This window comes from Microchirus variegatus, assembly GCF_963457635.1.
Source record: "Microchirus variegatus genome assembly, chromosome: 3".
Lineage (NCBI taxonomy): Eukaryota > Metazoa > Chordata > Actinopteri > Pleuronectiformes > Soleidae > Microchirus > Microchirus variegatus.
In genome coordinates, this window is record NC_139804.1 from 35077785 (window position 1) to 35088559 (window position 10775).

Sequence of the window (10775 nt, forward strand, 5' to 3'; positions counted from 1 at the left end):
AAAAAAGTTTCTTCCTTCCTGTTCCTTCCTATTCCCTCCATCTCCCTGTCATGCCATTGTCAGTTAAAGCGGAACTAGACCGGAAGTTCCTATTATCGCTGTTTTTTTTGGTGTGTATCTGCGTCATTACCTTGTTTATGAAGCCCTGACGGTTCGAAAACAAACAGTTCAGCCATTGCTGAGAACGTTGTGTTTTATTGTAATCTCGGGGCTCAACGAGATCACTGAAAATCCCGTTAACGTTACGTAAGCAGCGGTTCTCCCGAACAACCGATCGTCCTGCTCCGGGCGGTAGTCCGGGCACATCCGGTTGCGTACATTGAACCGCAGAAGAAGAATAACGTCCGTTGTGGAGGTGTTTCACGAGCAACAGTGTCTTCTGAATCTGGGTCTGACTCCAGGTCAAAGGTCGTCAAAGGGACTGCGGCGGGGAGTCGTGAAGAAGCTATTTTTAAACACTGTTAAAACAATGTTTTGATAATGAGTAGCAGTGCATCCACCGCTCCAGAGGGGGGCGCTGCGCTTCTGAGAGCTGACGTGATAGATTACGTCACTTCCAGATACCTGGCCAATCACAACACAGGTGGGAAGGCTCTACGCTGGCTGGCCAATCACAACACACTCTGTCTTCTCGGGCGAGATTCATGGCTAAAAATAGCATGACTGACAAGCGCTTCGAAACGGACAGATTTCAATCGGCTCGTTTACATCAACTAGGAGGATTTTGACCATAAAAACAACTTAATATATGTAAGTAGACCTCCATAACTCACATATATGTGCAACAGGACCACTCTATGTGACCCTTAAACAGTTAAATTACTCTTTTCTGCAATCATGCTGTAAATAAAAAAATTCAGCAAATTCAGAATGTGCCACCTGTTCAATCTTCTGTCAGTGTATCTGATGATTGGAGGAAGCTAAGCTATTTTTATTCTGCTGTCGTCTAATCCACGGTTTCTCTTGCCCTGCGGGATTTAAAGGTTCCCTCGCCTTCCAACACACCTGATCAACTCAACTCAAAACATGCAAGTAAACGATAAAATATACCATTTGCTCAAATCAGGAATTGTAATTGTAATTCTAAGGAATTTATAATACATGTACTGTAAGTTTTTGTCTTCTGCACTGCTGTCTTTGTTCCTTCCATTCAAGATGTTTTTTTTTGCTAAACGTTCCATTCAGAGCTCCATATGAAAGGCTTCTATAACGCAGATACAGTTAGAAGGGAATTGTGCAGATGCACATGATTCCAAGACAAGAACAAACACACATATATATCTGCTGATCGGATGAAGTAAACAAACACGTCCTTTTTCTCAATAATATCCCAGCATCTTAGCTCCGAATCCAGCTGTGTAAATCATCTCTATGAATGAACGTGCTCTCTGACTGCCGTCTGCTTTTCCGCCTTTAAAAATGCATCTGTGTGGAACACGGTTTGTCAGCGAATCATTTGTCATTTGAATCGTCGGGGGCCTTATCTGCCTTAGCAGTTCTGTAGCTGCTAATTGTGCTTCCTACTAATTAGGATCTGACTGGGTGAACAAAGATGACTAATTGCTTGTTATCCCATCTTTTTTTTTTTTTTTTTTTGTGGATCTGTCATGTCAGGTGAGAGAGGTCGACACCACACACACACACAAAGTCTTATGGTTTTTTTTTTTTTTCTTTGGTCACATCATTACACCCTTTGATATTAAAAGCGTGGTGACACTCTGCTGGGTGCATTTGTGTATTTCAAGCCTCCCGTGTGCTGCACAAAGTGCTGCCGTTAAAGCCACAGTTCACACTTTTTTCAAACGTGATCACCACATTGACGTCCACACTTGCTTCAACTCATTGATTTTCTCTCCGTCCGGTCGAAGGCTGCTCTCCTAATTGCCGGTGAAACTTTGCTCCGTCGTTGAAAGTTGATATTTCTATTAAGACTTTCAGCCTAAAAGGATCTAATGCATTGGTTCTCAAAGTGCGGCCCGGGGGGCCAATGGCGGCCCGCAGAAACATTTCTGGCGGCCCCGCAATGAATTACAGTTGATAGTTTTGATCCAGGAGGTACTAAGCTTGTTAAATGTTTATTGGACATTACTGGATACAGACCAATAAGTGTAAACAAAAATACTGGGTATTTATCTGGTTTCTATATGGTGAATTTTAGTGTATTATTGTGTTATAAGCTGGTAATAAGCAGGTAGCTACAGCCCCCAATTACTAGCTATTTAGCCAGTAAATATATGGTAACAGAAATGTGTTACTTGGTATTAACCTGTAATTAGAAGGTAAGAACAATGGCCAAAATACTGGGTAATTACCCAGTAAATTATAAAAAGCGTTATTATATTAACGCTTAAATTACTTTATATTAACGCTTATATTACTTAACTCTTAACTGTAGAACTGCAATCTGGTCATTAAAATTATTACAAATGGGATTTTTTTCTGGTTTTGTTTTCTGTTTTTTTCCTTATGCGGCCCTCAGTCCAATGTTGGGTTCCTAAATTGGCCCTCAGGTATCAAAACTTTGAGAACCCCTGATCTAATGTCATCACTGAGCTCCGTTCTGCGAGGAAGCTGCAACTCACTGAAAACTCAACCCCAGTTTGGCATTTTTAGGTTGTATAATGTCACTATTTTTGGATCGGATCTACATATATTTAAAACTATGTAGGTCACCGACGGGGGGGAGACACATTATCCCAAGCACATATTCAATATGTAATTGAAATTACCAAATGCTAAATGACAGCTAAATAAAGTTGTATTTTGCTCTTTGAAAATGACATTAATTCAAGGCCGGCTCAGACTGAATCAAATCTGACTGTATGTGACACCAGTGGCAGACTGCAGACATTCAAGAGTTCAAAGGATTCGTCGGGGGATGAGCAACAGACCATTTCCTCTGCATATAAAGTGTGGCTTTAAATAGTGTCGTTGCAGTTGAGGTGACAGTTTCAAGTGATTTACGACTGATGGACAGACTTGGAGCAAGCGGTGAAAGAGGCAGAGAGGAAGCTAACAGAGCATGCTACATCAGTCTATTTGTTCATGTGGAGAGACAGTGGCACACATGGGATACAAGTGTTGCCTCACAGCAAGAAGGTTGCTGGTCTGCGTCCCAGTCTGGGCCTTTGTGTGTGGAGTTTGCATGCTCTCCTGTGTGTGTGTGTGTGTGTGTGTGTGTGTGTGTGTGTGTGTGTGCTTGTCAACCAGTAGAACAGGGGACTTCAGCGTCATTACACACCCACAAACAGGGGACTCGTGTTGAACAGGGGACATTTTTCAGGTCCCCTCTTTGTCATGCTTTTAAATCAAGCTAAAATAATGTCTGAGATGCTCTGGTGATTTTGTTTTAATATTAAGCAAATTGGGGACTTGCATGGGTGGGAGTGTCAAAACCCATACTCAGCAGTGCCCCTGCTGTCTGAATGGCTATTCATCAAACTACTTACCACTAACCAGTCTATTGAAAAAAAAAAAAAAAAAATCTTTGTTTTTGAAACAAATTATAAAGGTTCAGCTTTAGTAGATATCAAATATAAGCTAAGTTTCAGTCTTAGTCTGGGCCTTTGTGTGTGGAGTTTGCATGTTCTCCCCTTTGTGTGTGTGTTAATTGAATACTGAGTGAATGGTTGATTGATTGATTGATTGATTGATTGCTCACCTAGCCGCCTGTCAAGGGCTTAACTTTTATGTCAGCTGGGATTGGCACCAGCAGCCCCATGACGCTTATGTGAAGGACAGTATAGACAATGGATGGAGTTGTTGTGGGAGGAGCTAGACGCAGCGTTGAGAGTGTCACATGTCTGGATTGTAGATAATATAGATTGAGCCATGACATTTTAATTTCATTTTATGTTGGTGAGGGCTTCTAATAGTGTAGAAATGGTGTCAATCAAAGTATTTTGCTCAGCCTCTCTTTCTATTGGTCGTGGATAAGTTTCCTCCTCCTGCAGGTAATAGTTGAGAGTACTGAGTCACAGTAGCACAAGTGTAACACAACTTAGATACAGTGAATTACAGTGAATACATGAATACAGTGATTCATGGTTTGGATAAGTGAGGGATGAGAATCACAGAATAGTGTGCAAGGACTAAGTTCTGGACGTGTCTTGCCTAGGTTCCCTGACTTTTCCTTGACAAAGGCAATGGCGAGCCACCTTTGAACTGCATCAACTTCTCATTTCAAGGAAGTGGATGAAGATGATCTTTGTCTGGAGAAGGATATATATATATATATATATTCCGTCGCCACCCTTTGTGTGGAAAACTAACTAAAACTAACTGAGCAGAAACTGACTTGAATGAAGTATTTCTTTAACTGCAGCCACTCTGACAGTGCTAATATACTGTACAACAGTTCATGTCTTTTCTCCTCTTGCGTCAACCAATGAAAATGACTGTGAATAAACTGGCTGAATATAAATCACTGTGTGTGAGGAACTGAGCAATGTGCTTTAAGTTTGACTAACTGGAATTAAAAGTTTGCTCACAAACCAGATGGATTGTGTCATCTGAGCCTGCTGGAAGGCTTTTAATTTTTCACATCAGGGTAGGTGGCGTTGAGTTTCACTGACAGTAAATTAATATTGAAGAGCAGTGTGTTTCTGCTCAGAACAGCAGAGCGGCAAATGTTGTTGCAGTAATGGGATTAGTGCTGTGGATATTATTGAAGACAACAGGGGAAACGGTGTTGAGTTTGCCCAGGCAACATCTCGAGCTGGGTGATCCAACCCTGAACTTGTTTTTGGTGAATTTAGAGTAAAGTTTAAGTGTAAAAGGGGCATGAAAGTCACAGCCTCTAAAGAAAAGCCTAGGCTGAAAATACATTTTGTGAACTTGTTTTGTATGTCTCTCTTGCTCTGGGCTTATCTTGGCAGCATTTGTGTGCATCATTTTTGTTTTCTGTGTCTGTTGGAAAACAATGGACGAGACAATACGAAATAGTGACTGAATGTGGCCTTTTGAGACAACAAGGGAAATGTAAAAGGGAAAAAAGGGAATGTTTATGAGTGGTTGTATGTTGCGCTAATACAGAGTCAGTGCTGACAGCACCATCTTCTCTACACACTCAGAAATCAAAGTACGGGAGTGTACCTAAAAAGGTACAAATGCTTTGTCGCTCAAGCACTGCACCTTTCTCAGTGTGTACCAATCAGTACATTTTTGTACCAAGACATAAAGGTACATTTTTGTCACTAGGGGTGCAGAAATGTTTCTTTAGAGGTACAAGCAAAATGTACACCTGTTTAAGTCTGTAATTTCTTAAGACTCATCAGAGCTTTATCACACCACTGGACAACCATTTCTGACTGGGGAACTGAAGTTTGTGAACTGTTCACTCTCCCACGCCTGAGTCCGCCAAAGACACTTTTTTTCCAAATTTGATGTACAGAGCAACGAGACCACGGAGGGAATAGCAGCTGACTAACGGTGCCGCGGTCGCAGCGTGTCAGTGACTGACTGGAAGCTAAAATAAACCCCCAGCGCTATCGTCTCCTGGAAGCACGAGAGTCTTAACTGATGGAGCTGATGTGCGTCTGTTATTGTCATATCTGATGATGCCTCCGCTCTGCCCGCATTATTAATGAAACGTGTCTGCAAAGCCCCGTCTTCCTCATCACTGCTGTCGCTGCTCACATCCAGCAGCTGATGGAGAGCATTCAGGAGTCCCTTTGAGACATTTCTTAATAGTGTGTGTGTGTGTGTGAGAGAGAGAGTGTCGGCTCTCGTGGATGTGGACACTTCTCATAATTTCCTCTAGGGAGTCTGAGAGAGCAGTAATTTTCCCCTCTAACCATCTCTTCTTGGTTTTTTTCGATTCGTCATTTTGTCTCACACTCTTTTCTCCCTCCCTCTCTCTAACTATTATACATTTCTGTCAGTTAACCTTTCGCTCCCCTCTGTGGCGCTCTCCTGCCTCTGGTCTCTGCAGTCAATCTGTCTTTATATACACTCTCTCTCTCTCTCCATTCTGATTGACTCTTATCAGGACCTATTGGTGTGCTTTAGGCATCACACACACATATATATACACATAAAGGCCACATTATACTTCTCCGACTGCGTATGCGTTATCCGTCTGCGTCACCACGGAGACGCCTCGAGCATTTATACTTCTGCGTCGTGGTTACGGACACTCGCTGCAATTTCCCGCCCGATCAGTAGGGGTCGCTGCGCAAGGTTGTTGTGCTTCTGGCTACAGTGAGCAATGGCGTCCGAGAAAGAAAGAGAGAGAAAGACTGTTGTTGTTGAAAAAGTGGCCGTTTCTCACTTTTCTGTGTCACGGAACGCAGTTTTAAGATAATTTGAGGCGAGAAATTGGCCATTTAGAGTCTAAACATGGGCTGGGTGTGTTAAGATATGACGTATTTATAGTTCGGCAGCGGCGTTATCGGCGGGGATCAGCTCCGCCTCTGTCAGGACGCCCGGTGCGCACTGAGAGCCGACACAGAGCAGCATTAGCTCAGCCTGTCCTGAGGACCAATCGCAGCTCTTGCCGTCTCCGTAGTCCCTTGACGGAGTGACGGACACTTAAAAAATATTCCGTGCACCCGGAGACGACGCAGAGGCTCTTCGACAGGTTCTGCGTCGATGCAGAGGACTCTGCGTAGCTACGCAGAGCACTTTACGCAGGAGTATAAATTGGGCTTAACAGCCAATCACAGACCACCGGGGAGTGAGGGTCCATTGTGACTCAGTATACAAGAGCGAATCAACAGCAATTTACTGCTGATGTGTTTGTGCCTTTGTGCATGAAATGTAGTGAGTGTGTGAGTGTGCATGTGTGTGGGCTGCATCTCCTTGTGTCTGTTAAGCGCCTCACCGTCTTCTGCAGCAGTTACAACACATTAGCAGCACAATAATAACACACCGACGACTCTCCGCAATGGTAATGAGTGCGCAGGTCAAACGCATAAGGTGCATTAATCCTTTGAATGCTACATTATTCACACGCAAAGCTAACGTCGCGATCATTATTGTCGTCAATACGGACACGGGTCAGGAACTGGGTTCACGCGATACAACTTGATCTGGAGTCTTGCAGGTGCACTACACCAGTGCTTCAGAGAGCAGTGGATGTACCGCGCAGGTAAAGTCTGTCAATGCAAAGGTTATTGCTCCGCGCCGTGTGCTGCATCGGCAGGGCCTCGTATAACAAAGACATGAGAGCAGGTTTCAGCTGTGACGGCACTCGGTGATGACGAGAGCGCACTCTGCAGCCACATTTGTTTTTGGACAACTTTGCAGGAAGATGGATGCTGGACTGGATGCACTGTTGTACCACGGTGGAGCGCAGTGAAGTGTAGTCTTGCAGGTGCACTGAGAGTCGTCAGAGTCAATGAGAGAGAAATAACTCAACATGGAAGGTTTTTTTTTACAGCATTTCAGAGTGAAATAAATCGGTAGGTATGTGCTTATTTGGGCTCATGGTTAGGATTTAACATGTAAAACAAGAAGCCTGAGCTGCACTGAACGCAACAAACCCTTGTGTGGTGAAGCTGTTTTACATTAAATACCACAATTAAAGGGGAAATAAGTAGTTTATAGTACCATCTAGAGGAGAGGCTGAAATTTACAACAAAGACCTGCTGCTCTGCTCACCCCCTCCCTTCCCTGAGCGCTACGGTATCCGCAGCCGGTCAAATGTCGTCCTCGTCGTCTTTCTCCGTGTCAGCAGATGAGGTTCGTGAGGCGAGGGAGAGGGCGAGCTACCGCAGCCGTAGAAGACGAATCGGAGAGAGTGGAGGCGGGACTTCCGCTACAAGTAAAGAGACGCTTGATTTGTTCTCTCGCGTTTGTCCTTACAGGCTCCGGTAGAAACATGGCGTCTCGCTGCTAACAGTGGCTATGCAACCGCGGTCCGCGACCATGTTATTTTACATGACTTTTTGAAACACTACGAAAATGAAACAAAAACTATTATACAGCGACTAGACAATGCAGGAGCACATAATATGTATAAAAAAGTGGATTTTGGGTTTTATAAACCCATAAATACTACTCATTGTCCCTTTAAATCCATTCTTTCACCCAGAATGCACTGCTGAAATGTAACCCAAAGCTTAATTTGGGTCATGTCCATTCTCACCAGATCTGTAAAAGGCTGAAAGTGGGAACACTTAAAAAGCAGGGGGATGGGGGGCACTTGATCACTGGCTTTGACCTTGAATGTGGCAACGGAGGGAGCACAGAACATTTCTCATTGAACACCACAAGCTCTTCTTCTTTAACTCTTTAATGTCCTGCTCAGACAGACGCGAGCGCACACACGTGCTGATAAGAGACGTGGAGAGATGTGGAATTGCCGGAAAAAAAATATTCATGTTCATGCTCACACTCAAACTCTAGTGGTCCAGTATTGAATGAATAAAGTATTTATAAGACGGAAAGACAAAGGAGGTGAGAAAGGGAAAAGGAGAAATTAGAAGAAAGTGCAAATTGATAGGAGAAACTATCCAGTCAACACTACCGCGGAGTTGTGAGCCGTTAATAATGAAAAGTTTTGAAAAGGCTGCAGGCATCCAAAATCCAGGTGGAAAATATTGGGGATGCATTTTAGCCTGAAAGAACAGAAAATAGAGATCTTTAAAAAACACCTTGTTTCACCATGTCATCTCAAATGAAGTCCCACTTTTTACCATTGTTGTTGCTCATTAGTAGGAACTAATCCTTCCTGCAACTAAGTAAATAACTGCAGATGAGGAAATGTGTGTCCTGTTTCCACTGGCACCTCAGATCACGAATATAGAAGTGAAGTAAATGCTAATTTAAAAGAAAAAGTAGCAGTCTGAAGCCCCAAGGCTTCATCCACACTTTTTCAAGTTGTCGCTCGATGGAGAGGAAGAAAACAAAGTGGTGAATGGAAGAGGGGAAGGAAACTAGGACAGTAGGCGAAGAGTCAGCGGTGGACAGAGAGAGATGGGAGGCATTAGTGTCATGATGGGAGGATCAGCCTGGTGGTGCTTTGATGTCCGACACACACACACACACACACACACACACACACACACACACACACACACACATGCTCACCTACGTGGAGGGACGCGACCTGTGGATTTGAAAACAGCAGGACGAGAAAACAACAAAGGCACAAACAGGAAGTCGCCCACGGAGAGGAAGAGAGAGGAACACATCACCTGCTCCACACCAGGGGGACGATGTATGTACGTTTGTTGAGCATATAGCATAAACAGCAACTTTGGTGGGTCACAGATGCTGCACGCTCTGCCTCTTCAGTGTCCGTTGCCTGTGTGCACTCAGCTTATTGCATCGACCTCTGACCGTATATTACAGTCGGTGGGAAGATCATCTGCCGCCCGAGCCTATTGGAACTTGACAGAGCCTGTGATATTTTATTAATGTTTACTAACTCTCGTGGACATGACATAATTCAAACAAAGCAAGCAGTAACCATGGTAACAGCTCCTTCTCAGGGACAGGGTCATGTGAGCGAAGCGGCAGCCAACTGTACTGTTTTTTTAGTTTGGTTTCAGAATTATGTAAATCACCATGTGCATTTTTTTGACATATTATCAGGCATTTGTTTTGATGGATTAGCATCTGAAATGAGTGTTAATTAATCCGCCCCATTGTGTTTTACCTCTTGTTTCTTTGTTGTATTTGCTACTGATGCCAAGAAAATGGCATCGTACTTCTGTTACACCATATTTAGGAAATATACATCATTTATTTTCAACAGTATAGATTTTCTATTTTTCTATTAAATCAAGTTGGACATCGGGAACGTGCCTCAAAGAACCAAGGCTGCTAAGCAGACACACATCTGGACACAGAGGGTTATACTTTTATATGTATCTCTAAAACAGGAATGATTTTAGTTTGCTGGAGATATACAATTAAAATCAAAATAGAAAAAAAATAAATCAGCACATTCACCCAGGTTTCATGTTTATATTCCTGCCAATCGGCGCAGATAAAAGCTCACAACTATTGCGAAGTAATTTAACCGATGAGTGAACGCAGATAGGTTCTTGGTCATTTCCATCATCTACTGAACAATGAAATCTCACAAGTACCACCAAAGACTGTACTAGAAAACCAGATTAACAGTTCTTATTTAAGCCTTCGGTGACTTCCTACACCAACATGAAGATGTCCTTACTTCCAGCCCTTACAAGGCTCCCTTCTCTACAATAAACAAACTACTCAAACATCAGCATCAGACACATGCACTGGCATCTTCTCATTTTATGCAAGACATCATTAACAACATCTACAACAACGTAACCCTGTCACCTGTCCACCACACTCCATCCACTGCCCCTTCCTTAGTTTCCTCTATTTGCTTCATGGAGCCCACCACACAAGGCATGACAAAATCACTGTGACTCCATCCCATCTCACCCCTCATCACACAATCATCACCTCCTCCCTCAGGATTAATTCTCTTTTCACTTGAACTGGCTCATGTCACCCCATCCTCAAAAGAATTGGCCTCAACCCTGAAACAATGTCTCCGTGGCCAACCTCCCCTTTTTGTCAACAATTCTGCAACGTGCTGTCACTACCAAAATCAAAGCCCACCTCTCCACCAATGATCTGTTTGAAAACACAACACAGCACAGAAACAGGCCACCTTAAAATCACAAATGACCTCCTCCACACCTCACTGCCGCCTTCAACACCATCAACCACTCCATTCTTCATCACCAGCTCTGCTCTCTCCTGGATAAGTTCATCCTCATAAACACCTTCACCTCCTCCCCCGCTCCCCTGTCCCAAAGCAACCCCCTCCCCCCCAAGATTCTGTG